This window comes from Lissotriton vulgaris, chromosome 5 (genome assembly GCF_964263255.1).
Source record: "Lissotriton vulgaris chromosome 5, aLisVul1.2, whole genome shotgun sequence".
NCBI lineage: Eukaryota > Metazoa > Chordata > Amphibia > Caudata > Salamandridae > Lissotriton > Lissotriton vulgaris.
In genome coordinates this window covers 1,719,743,904-1,719,756,003 of record NC_141693.1, presented here as the reverse complement: position 1 = coordinate 1,719,756,003, position 12,100 = coordinate 1,719,743,904, and positions in this window count along the sequence as shown.

The following is a 12,100-nucleotide window of genomic DNA, read 5'->3' as shown; positions in this document are numbered from 1 at the left end:
CCCTCTGTCTGTCACCCTCCTCTCTCTGTCTGGCACCCTCCTCCCTCTGTCTGTCACCCTCCTCCCTCCCTCCTCCCTCCCTCTGTCTGTCACCCTCCTCCCTCTGTCTGTCACCCTCTATCTCCCTCCCTCTCACTTTCTCTGTCTCCCTCCCTCTCCCTTTCTCTGCCTCCCTCCCTCTCGCTCTCTTTGTCTCCCTCCCTCTCCCTTTCTGTCTCCCTCCCTCTCCCTCTCTTTGTCTCCCTCTGTCTGTCTCCCTCCCTCTCCCTCTCTTTGTCTCCCTTCCTCTGTCTCCCTTCTCCCTCTGCCTTCCCTTCTCCCTCTGTCTGTTGCCCTCTCTCTGTCTCCGTCTGTCTGTCTCCCTCCCTCTGTTTGTCTCCCTCTGTCTGTCTCCCTCCCGGTCTTCTTCTGTCACCCTCTCCCTCCCTCTGTCTGTCTCCCTCCCTCTGTCTCCGTCTGTCTCCCTTCCTCTGTCTGTCTACCTCCCTCTGTCTGTCTCCGTCTGTCTCCCTTCCTCTGTCTCCCTCCCTCTCCCTTTCTTTGTCTCCCTTTCCCTCCCTCCCTCGCTCTCCCTCTGTCTGCCTCCCTTTCCCTCCCATTTTTCCTTCCCTCCCTCGCTCTCCCTCTGACTGCCTCCCTTTCGCTCCCTCCTTTCCTTCCCTCCCTCGCTCTCCCTCTCCCTCTGTCTGCCTCCCTTTCCCTTCCTCCCTCGCCCACCCTTGCTCTCCCTCCCTCGCCCTCCCTCGCTCTCCCTCTCTCCCTTTCCCTCCCTCGCTCTCCCTCGCCCTCCATTTCCCTCCCTCCCTTGTTCCCCCTTTCTGCCTCCCTTTCCCTCCCTCGCTCTCCTTCCCTCTCCCTTCCTCCCCCGCTCTCCCTCCCCCTCCCTTCCTCCCTGTCTCCCTCCCTCAACCTCCCTTCTCGCTCTCCCTCTGTCTGCCTCCCTTTACCTCCCTCTCTCTCCTTCTGTCTGTCTCCCTTTCCCTCCCTCCCTCGCTCTCCCGCTCTCTACCTCCCTTTCCTCCCTACCTTTCCCTCCCTCCCTCGCTCTGTCTGTGTCTATCTCCCTTTCCCTCCCTCCCTCCCCCTCTCTCTGCCTCTCTTTCCCTCCCTCCCTCTCCCACCCGCTCCCTCCCTTTCCCTCCCTCGCTCTCCCTCTGTATGTGTCTGCCTCCCTTTACCTCCCTCTCGCTCTCCCTCTGTCTGTCTCCCTTTCCCTCCCTCCCTCGCTCTCTGCCTCCCTTTCCCTCCTTCACTCTCCCTCACTTTCCCTCCCTCCCTCGCTTTCCTTCTGTCTGTTTCTGCCTCCGTTTCCCTCCCCTCTCCCTGTCTGCCTCCCTTTCCCTACCTCCCTCGCTCTCCCTCCCTTTCCCTCCCTCCCTCGTTCCCCCTTTCTGCCTCCCTTTCCCTCCCTCCCTCGCTCTCCCCCCCTCTCCCCCTTTCCCTCCCTCGCTCTCCCTCTGCCTCCCTCCCTTTCCCTACCTCCCTTGCCCTTCCGCTGTCTGCCTCCCTTTACCTCCCTCCCTCCCTCGCTCTCCCGCTCTCTCCTGCTCTCTCCCTCCCTTTCCATCCCTCCCTTTCCCTCCCTCCCTCGCTCTCCCTCTGTCTGCCTCCCTTACTGTCCCTCGCTCTCCCTCCCTTTCCCGTCCTCCCTCTTTCTCCCTCCCTCTACCTCCCTCTGTCACCCTCTTCGTCTCACCCTGCCTGTGTGTGCCCGGGCTGAGACAGCTTCCGGGCACACACACACACACACACACACACACACACACACAGCTGCACCCAAGCACTTTACAGGTCTTTAAAAGACCATTTGTATGTTAATGAGGCTTTTGTATTTCACCTCTTGGCGCCCCTGCAGCTCCACTCTGACTATCACTGGAATGCCCGGGCCCCCACAGAGCAGCAGAGTCCCGGTGCACAGTGTTTGCAGACACTCTTTATTTTATTTTTTTTAAACACGGGTAAATTGCAAGTTGCGGGCCACCCAGGAAGGCTTGGCGGGCCGCTGGCGGCCCGCGGGCCGTACTATGAGTACCCCTGCTCTAAAGGGTACTGGACCTGACTATTTGAGACAATGGTTTCAATGGTACGTTCCCAGTAGAATCTTGCGCTCTGGGACAGCAAAACAAGTGACTGTTCCCTCAGTATAAAAAGCAGTTGGGTCGGTAGGAGCTTTACTACCTGTGCCCCAAAAGCTTGGAACAATCTACCATTCCACCTCAGAAATGCAACTGATCTCCTCTCCTTCATGAAAAGGGCTGAAAACCTGGTTATTTACGTTATAGCCACTTACTCAACAGTAACCATTTAGGCAAGTCCTCAGCGCCAGGACACCCTAGGGTAACAGTCGTGCTTTAGAAGTTATATTAACATAGCATAACATTCTTAGGTTACACCCTCAATATACCACGCATCATTCGGTGGTTGGTATCACTGACACTGCTGCTGGGTAAGAGGGAGATCGCACTACACTTGGGAGGCACCAGTCCACCCACTGTCTCGGACTGGCTCGAGAGTATGAATCGCTGTGAGCGCCTGGGCGGTGATATACACACACCTTCAGACCCTTGCTTCACGCCCGAGAGCTATCTGGACTCCCTTCCGTGCCTATCTACAATCTATAGAACAGGACAATACAGAATGAAGCTCTATTCACTGCACATGTTAGTCTATTTGTTTGTTGTGAAAGGTACCTGCAGGCTCCCTGATTTGCTGGGGCATTACTTTTGAAACGTATTCAGTCCTGGGGTGTTATCTAGATATGGAATAATATATACCTAATGAGTGGGGGGTTGAGTTAATGCCGGATTTTTTAAAAGCTGCCTCCTTACAGAATGCTGCTAGCAAACTAGAAAGAGTGGGGGGGGGGGCATGTAAAAGCGGGCACTTGTGTTGTTATTGACAGCAAGCGTCCATGTGAAGGAAAGCGGGAGCCCGGGTTATTGAAAGCGGGCTCCCGTGTGAAGGAAAAAGTAGGAGCCCGTGTTGAGGAGAAAGCGGGCACCCATGTTGCTAATTTAAAAACACATAAGATATGAAAAGCGCAGCCGTGCAGCTTAAAGAAACACAAGTGGTTCCAGCTGAAACAGTGCATGTCCTGCCTATGGTAAGGGAAACTCAATAAAGAAAATAGTGCTTACACACTAAATAACATGTATCGTGTAACAACCAACGTAAAAGGGCCAGTCTCCATGGGAGGTTACAAATGAAGACTAGTCAGTACTAAAGAGGGACTAACAAGCCTATTTACGAATCAGAAGCCAGCATTTACGAAGGACAATGACAAAACCAGTGACAAATATGGGCGGACAGTGGTTGGGGTTTCAAGTGCATACTTCAATACAGCATGCCTCGCAGAGTGGCGCATGTGCGCTGCTTATAGGCTCGACCTAAAAAAAAGTCACAAGAAATCGTTTTTATGCAGTAATGCTTTCCTATGGAGAAAGAAACATATACTGAATAGAGGTATTTGGAATTGTATTTCTGAGGTCAAGGTAGGTCACAAGATCCACAAGCAGTTTGGGTTTACCTGCATCTAGTGTGTCCGGGTTCAGAGGTGCTGGTCAGGGTGGTAGTCTTGTGCACTTCACCATAGTCACAGAGGGGGGCCACCTTCAAACAGGCTGCATAGGGGGACTTAGGAACAAGTCCAGGAGATCCCGATAGGGGCTCAGTTTGTGAGGGGCTTGGGAGCAGGGGGGCACAGTCAGTGGATCCCAGCCGGTGAGCTTGGGTTCAGAGGGCTTTGGTCAGCTGGGCCTGTGCCTCCAAGGCACTCACGGATCCCGGTAAGACCTGTAAAGGGGGACAAAAACAGGATTGCTGGGACACTCTCCGTGCTGCCCTCTGTGATGCTGATGTCCCTTGTTGGCTGATCAGTCTTTTGAGGTAATATGAATTTTCATGGTCAATTGTGTCCCCTATCGTAGACCCCAACGGCTCCATGTACGTGCTTTAAGTACATGTATGTTCCCTCCACTTCCAGCTATGAAGACGCAAATACATTTGCGTCCAACGTTAACATGTCCTCTTTCAGATCCACCATGAATGGGTCGGATATTCGGTTCCTAAGTGTGCCTTGCCAACGTCTTTACATGGTGCATTTTCATGTTTTACTCGCTCTGGTGAGTTAGGCCCTGATTCCTGCCATCAAGCCCTTTCTGCCTTCTGTTTCTGAAACCTACAGTCTGCTGTTTCCTGACCTCTACCTTACTCCCTGTGTGACGAGCGGTGCCTGGCTCGGCCTGCTTGCCTGCCAAGACTGTATTCAGCCTTCAAGTTATCTGCTCCGCTCCTCGAAAATACATTCCTGTCTAGTAGTTTAGGAAAACATCCTTCCCAGCTGCAGAGCAAAGGGCCCGGCCTCACTGTCTCCATGCAAGTAATTCATAGCTCCCGTTACCATGGTAGGCCCATGGCCCCTCGCATCTCATGTAGACACGTAGTCGCATATGCACGCACTAGCAGTCAGTATAGAATAGCCTCTGCCCGAGAGACCTTTCCTTCTAGATAATACAGTTCCTCAAACACAAGATATTAGATATGATTTGGGATTAGGTTGTTCTGACACCCCAGACTTCCGTCTCCTCATGTAGGGCTAAATGTCAAGTCCCCTGCACCCTCCAGTTCCACGTCAATTACACGTCATGCTGCTGCGCGCGCATCCCTGCCATGTATTTCTGCTGACACTGCAGGATTCTCCTATGGATCCACCCACCTGTGATACGTTTCAAGTGACGTTGTCTAGCACACACCTCCGTGTACGCCCTCATGCACGCCTTCTGTTACGTACATGTGTTCTTATCTCGTTTCTCTCAGCTGTTACGCCTTCTGCATCTATCTCTATTGTAATGCATTGACTATATATATGATGTTCTGTTAATAAAACATTGTACATGTCCATGTCCATTCCCTTCCTGAACCCTTGTGGTGATGGAACATGATACCTGGTTCGAACCAATTCCTTTTTAAGGAATAAAACCCTTACAAAACTCAAATGCCACGGATTCTGCCTCTTATTTTTGACTGAGTTATTCTTATTGAACTTTACCGCATAAATTATGTATAGGTAATTTAAATTTACCACATAATTGGTGCCCGAATAGGGACCCCTCCCCCACCTTACGCGCCGGCGGTGCGTTGCAGGCCCGGTCCCCTGCCACAGCCGGACGGACAACTACGCGTACCCGCAGGATTTCCTGTATCTCCCTCAGGCCAACGGAGGTGACTGAGGCTGCGATCGACACCCAGACGAGGCGGTGAGGAGTGCGGAGGATCCCGACCAGAGCCTAGCTGAGAGAGCAAAGTCCGAGGTATTCAGAGGCCCACCAGTTCCGAAGTTCCGAAGTGCCTACGTCACGAGTCGAGTCGAGTCCAGTCCGGTCCAGTCCAGTGTCGAGTTTCCGAGGCCTTCCGGTTCCGTGCTTCCCGGTGAGTACCGTTGCTGGGGACGCATCTAGACGGGTGCATTAATTTGTGCCCGGTCAAGACGGGTTTGGGTACACAGACCCGGTCTGCACTGTTTAGCGGTGTATCTGTACTGTTTAGCAGTATATCGAGTATGCAGGTAGCTAGTTTTATTCTAGTTATTGTTGTTCGTTTTCAAAATGTTTAAATGTGTTTTAATGTTGTGGTATGAGTGATTGTTCGATCTACATTATCGTGTATATTGTATTAGTTGTGCCCAAGTCCGAGTAAGTATCGAGTATCAAGTAGTACGGCTGAAATATGCCGCTGTTCTCCAAACTAAGACAGATAGGAACTAGAAAAGGGATACTAGAGGAAGCTGTTCCCATTCCACCTAGGGAAACTCCAGGGTATTTTATGTACCACAAACACGGCCTAGATGCTGTATTATATCTCGATTTATGGGTGGATTACACCAAAGATTTAGCAGAGAATCAGAGATGGCCCGCTGCTGGGACATGGGATGCCGATTGCATCATGAGAGTAGAAGAAGCATTATGGAAAAAGAAAGCCAGACAGTCACAGAAAGATGCCATTGAATTATGGCGTAAAGAATCACACAGACGGACAGAGAAAGCACTCAGAAAAGCAGAGAAAAGTAGAGAGGATTCAGACAAAGCCCGAGAAAACGTATTAGTTGAGGAGGGGATACGAGTAAAAGCAGAACAAGTAGACCGACAACGAAACACTCTTATGAATGGTATGTATCCTCTTCTGGCCGAGGGTTTACCTAAGGCCACTCCGGAAATACCGAAGGATCTGCCCCCTCCATTGCTCCCGACTAAAGTACGTCACAAGACCACAAAAGACGTTTTTCTTTCCTCCTATCTAGACGATGTAGCTCCCTCATATACTTCTGCACCTGCTCATGTACCCGTACCACCTGCTCCTGCTGACATCTCCCTACCCCTACAGCAGCAGCTCCCAGGTCCGCAACTGCAGATTCCTCCAGGCCCGCTGCCGGCACCTGCTCCCGTTGTTCCCCCCGGTATTCAACAACTGCATCCATCAAATCCTTTTGGGACTGGCGTGGCCCAGGACCCAACCCAGCTACTGCAAGCACAGTCAGGTTAAGCTGAAGCCTCCGGTTCAGGAGGTGCTACGGGAGGTTATCAAACACCCCCACAGATACACCGAATTACGATGAGAGATTTAGCAAAGGCACGGACACCGAAAGGCGTTCCGGCCGAACTACTTAGAAGAGAGCTTACAGACTGCAGATATGACCCAGTGCCTGGTACGTCAGGCCCCATGTTACTAGCATCCCTACGTTTGAGACGCGTTACAGACTATTTAATGTTACTACCAGGAATGCCAGAACATCTAGACAAATTGTACGATTTTATTAGAACAGGAGAAGGGCCGGATTCTGTTGCTGAAGCCATGTCACGTCAGAAAGTTGAGACTAAAGGTTTGTTAATGCGATTTTTTGGTTAATTGCTTAATAAGAGAACACGATCAGGCAGGTTTTCCGCAAAGTGAGATGGATAGACTGATTAGATGGAGCCAGAATATGTCGGAGGGTAAGCATGATAAGGAAAACCAAGTACACCATATGGTTAGAAAAGTCCGTAAAGAAATAATAGAAATACATGCCCAGCTAGCACCTGACGAAGATCTTGAATTAGACGATCCAACTTCCTCGCAAGAGGAGGAGGAAACAGAGGATCTAGCGGAAACTTCGCAACAGTCAGACAAAGGGACAATAGCATATGTAGGTAAGGGAAAATACCTTAAGAAAAGAATACGTCCAGAAAGTAAGAGACTTTTTCACACTGCTATGTCAAATCCGAAGACTCCTGAACATCTGTTTCAGGCTACCGATAAAATACTTCAAGAACGAATGGGGTACCATGTACTCGATTCCATGGATGAACAAGAATTGGCCAGGTCAGCAGTACAATGGGCTGACAATTCTGATAAATATAGTGATGACGGCTTAGCGCAGACCTTTTTGAACCTTTCCCCTGATGAACAGAAATTAGCTGGAATATACATGATTCAGCATCTCATCACGTTGTTCAAAGGCCAACATTCTGATCCAGGTCCCCTACCTGATATTTTAATAGAGCTACTCTCGAATAGATGGAGAGGTCTAGGTACCGACTTAATTAAAGTAATTCTAGAACATCGACACAGGTATAATGCTTTTCTGAATACACAGTTTGCTCCAGCCCCACCCGTAGAAAGAAAAATGTATTATATAGACAGACAGAATCCCTTGCGAGAAGTGCATCCAGTTAGGAATGATGATAATACCTTTAGACGTGTGTTTGTGTACACGCCCATAACAAAAATGGAACTATTAGAAATGAAGAAATTAGTGCCCAGTCACGACAAAGACCCAGCAGGTTTCCACCGTGAAATAAAAGACATGTTACTCATGGGTGATTATACCTATCCTGACATCATGAAAATATTAAAAGTATTACTGCCTGCCGGTATTTACGAGAAACTCAAAGAAAAAGAATGGGAGGTGGGAGAGCAAAAGATTGATTGGGCTGCATTAGAGAACGAGGAAAATACTCGAACCCCAGGCCTAGGGCTTGGGGACAAAACTAAAGCATTACCAGGATTGTTAGTACAAGTATTGCCACGTTTGTTATCAACGAAAAAGGAGGACTGGGATGCAATCTCAGCCTGTAAACAGAAACCCGATGAAGACACTAGTGATTTTTATTCCCGATTTGAGAAATGTTTTGTTATTAATAGTGGCCTGAAACCGAGTAGCGAGTCATATCCACACCTTTTTGTATCCAAATTGGTCGAAAATTCTCTGCCCCAAGTTAAGAATCGTGAACTGAAAGTCGAGAGCACATGGCAAGCTAATACCCCTTCACAAATGTTACAAATGTTACAGTACCACCAGAACAGAATTAGAGAAGAACATGATCACGAACAAAGACGTATGAAAGACACGAAAATGAAAATGTTAGTTGCTCAGTCAGTTCCAGCTGACGGTCAGAAAAAGGGTATGACACAGTCCAATAATTCAGCAGCTCCTGTTAAAGGGATATGCAACTATTGTAAACAGCCAGGTCACTATATAAACGATTGTGCAGTATTGAAACACAATATAGCTACAGGTAAAACTAAAGAAAGACCGCGTCCTCCTAGACAGGACCAGGTCCAACAACAAGTATCACAGAATATCCAGCCTATGCAAGCTTCACAACAGACAGTACAGACCGTAGCGGTACCACAGCCACAGCCCATTGCCGCAACACAACATGCCACGCAACAGATGTACCAGTATGCACAAACAGATTACCCCGATTATCAGCGATACACATGAAACAGCCTAGAGAGGGAAGTTGGCTTGCCCCTTATTGAGGTTCCTGTAGATCAAGAGGGTCCTTATGTACATAGCCAAGTGTTAGGAAAAGATAGAAAGTTTTTGATTGATACAGGGGCAAGCAGAACAACGATAAGTCATGACGAGGTTCCAGGGGCACCCCTCTCAGGCTCCCAGAATGTTTCCCTTGGATTTTCAGGCAAACCTATTGTAAATGAAGTATCGAAACCAGTACCTCTTTTAGTTGGTCCGTTGTCTCGCACTACAGATTTGTTATTAACGAAATCATGTCCAGAAAACTTGTTAGGTATCAAGACACTGAAAGCTCTAGGAGCTGTTATTTGCTGTTCTCCGGAAGGAGTAAGATTGTTCTTACGTGACTTTTAGGGTCACTATGTGTTGAGAGATATTGATCCTAGATTACAGAATGTTCCTGCACATTTATGGGCACAAGGCCCCACTGATGTAGGTTGTATGCACATCACACCATATCGAGTCACACTCAGGCCAGGAGTAGTCTTACCACGAATCCGACAATACAAGTTACCTCCAGATGCTGTAGCGGCTTTACTGAAAATCATTGACGAGCTCATTGCACAAGGAGTGGTTGTAGAAACCGACTCGAATCTATGTAATTCCCCTATCATTCCGATTCTTAAACGTACTGATCCAAATGCACCCCCAGTATATCGATTAGTTATCGATTTGCGCGAATTGAATAAATGCATCGTACCACAGTATCCCGTGGTCCCAGATATCTCGTCTCTATTGACTGCCATTGATTCCGAAGCCACGTTCTTTACTGTAATTGATCTGAAGAACGCCTTCTTTAGTGTTCCCATTGATTCGGAAAGCCAATACCTTTTCGGATTCTGTTTAAATGGTCGAAGCTTCAAATTTGCACGCGCACCTCAAGGATTCACAGAAAGCCCCAGCATCTATAGCCAAGCACTGAAAAGACAACTAGACAGTATACACATGCCTGACAACACTGCCCTGTTACAGTATGTCGATGATCTACTGATCACCGCCCGCAGCGAACCTGAATGTGAGCAAGCGTCACTGACGGTTTTACATTTCCTGGCTGACAAGGGACACAAGGTGTCCCCTTCGAAGCTGCAATTCTGTGTTCAGCAAGTGGTTTACCTTGGGCACTTGCTGTCCAAAGGGGGGAGACAGCTAACACCTGACCGCATTCAGTTAATTGTAAACATGTCACAGCCCAAGACACAAAAGGAGGTACGAGCCTTTATAGGCCTCACTTCTTACTGTAGACAATGGATTCCTCAGTATGCATTTCTAGCGAAACCACTCATACAGTTGACAACCCAGGAGGCAGCGACATCGACTGCCCTCCCTTGGACACAGGAACACACACAAGCTTTTGACGACTTAAAGAAAGCCTTATGTCAAGCACCAGTTTTAGCAACACCATGTTACAGCAAGCCTTTTCACTTTTTGTCACAGAACGTGAAGGTACCGCGTTGTCAGTACTCACTCAGGATCAAGCAGGTTCACACAAACCGTGTGCTTACTTTTCTAGTACATTGGATCCAGTAGCCCAGGCTCTGCCTGCGTGTTTGAAATCAGTAGCAGCAACAGCTCTAGCAATCAGACAAAGTGATTCCATAGTGTTAGGACATCAGTTGACAGTACAAGTTCCACACTCCGTGGAAGTTCTTTTAAACCGAACACAGACCCAGCACTTGACTATAGCGCGACTGACAGGTTATGAATTGACATTGTTTCAGCCACACATAGAAATCAGACGTTGCAACACATTGAACCCTGCTACACTTTTGCCATTAAGTGAGACAGACCCATTGGCACATGATTGTATTGAAGTCATTACCATTACGACGAAACCCAGACAAGACTTGACAGACACCGCATTACTAGATCCAGACCTGACACTTTATTTGGATGGTTCATGCATGAGAACAAGTACAGGAGAATTAGTGACCGCCTACGCAGTCACGACAGAAACTGAAGTCATAGAAACGAATTGTATTGACACCCTGTCGGCTCAAGCAGCAGAGCTCATCGCTTTGACTCAAGCCTGTATTCAAGCAAAGAACAAGAGAGTTAACATATACACAGATTCACGTTATGCATTCGGAGTCGTACACGACTTCGGTGTACTGTGGCGAGAGAGAGGTTTCTTGACCTCTCACGGAGCCAAAATTCAACACGGTCCCCTCATTCAAACTCTGTTAGATGCAATACATCTGCCTACAGCGATATCCATCATGAAGTGCAAAGCACATACAAAAGTCACAGATACAATTTCCCAGGGTAACGACCTGGCAGACCGAACAGCCAAGCATACAGCTCAAAATCAGACTCACGCAACTGATCTGACAAAGACAATAGTCCAGACACCGACACATTGTATGACAGTTAAGGATCCCGCCCTAGATGTAATTGATATACAGACACATGCTACACCAGACGAAATCAAGAAATGGATTGAACTAGGAGGGGTCCAGACAGAACAGGGATGGATGACGAAGGGAAAAACTACATGGTTTCTCCCTGACTCTATGGTCCAGGTAATCATTAACACAGTACACAGTCCTGCACATTTAGGAGAAAAAGCCATGTTAGACAGTATTCAACACCTCTGGTTCAATAAACATTTACGAGCAGCAGCCAAACAGAAAGTGTGTACTTGCATGATTTGTTGTCAGTTCAACCCAGGTAAAAGCATTCCCGTAGAGCAAGGTGGATTTCATCCTCCCGATCACCCTTTTGAAGTCCTCCAGATGGATTATATCCAGATGGAACGTTGTCGAGGATTCAAATATGTCCTCGTAGTTGTATGTGCACTCTCCCGTTGGACAGAAGCATATCCAGTCCCAGATTACACTGCTCCGACCACTGCCAAGCAGCTGGTTCGTGAATTTTTCCCCAGATATGGTTTGCCCCGCATCGTATACTCCGATAACGGTCAGCCATTCTCGTCCGAGCTAATGAAGCAGGTATCTCTCCTGCTCGGCTATCAATGGAAGTTCCACTGTGTCCGACATCCCGAGGCAGCAGGCCTCGTGGAACGTCACAATCAGACTCTGAAAATTCGCCTTGCCAAGATCTGTAGAGAGAAAGGTGTCGACTGGATAGTAGCTTTGCCAGTCGCACTCTTTTATATGAGAATGGTCGCACACTCCAGAACAGGGCTATCCCCGTACGAGGTGGTCTTTGGTAGGCCACCGAATATGTGGGGGACGCCTCTGCCTCGCAAAATCACTGATGTTGACTGTAACATGCTGACAGATTACCTTGCTTCTTTGATGTCTGCACTACAATCATGTCGTTCACAGGTTGCTGCAGCCTTTCCCGACA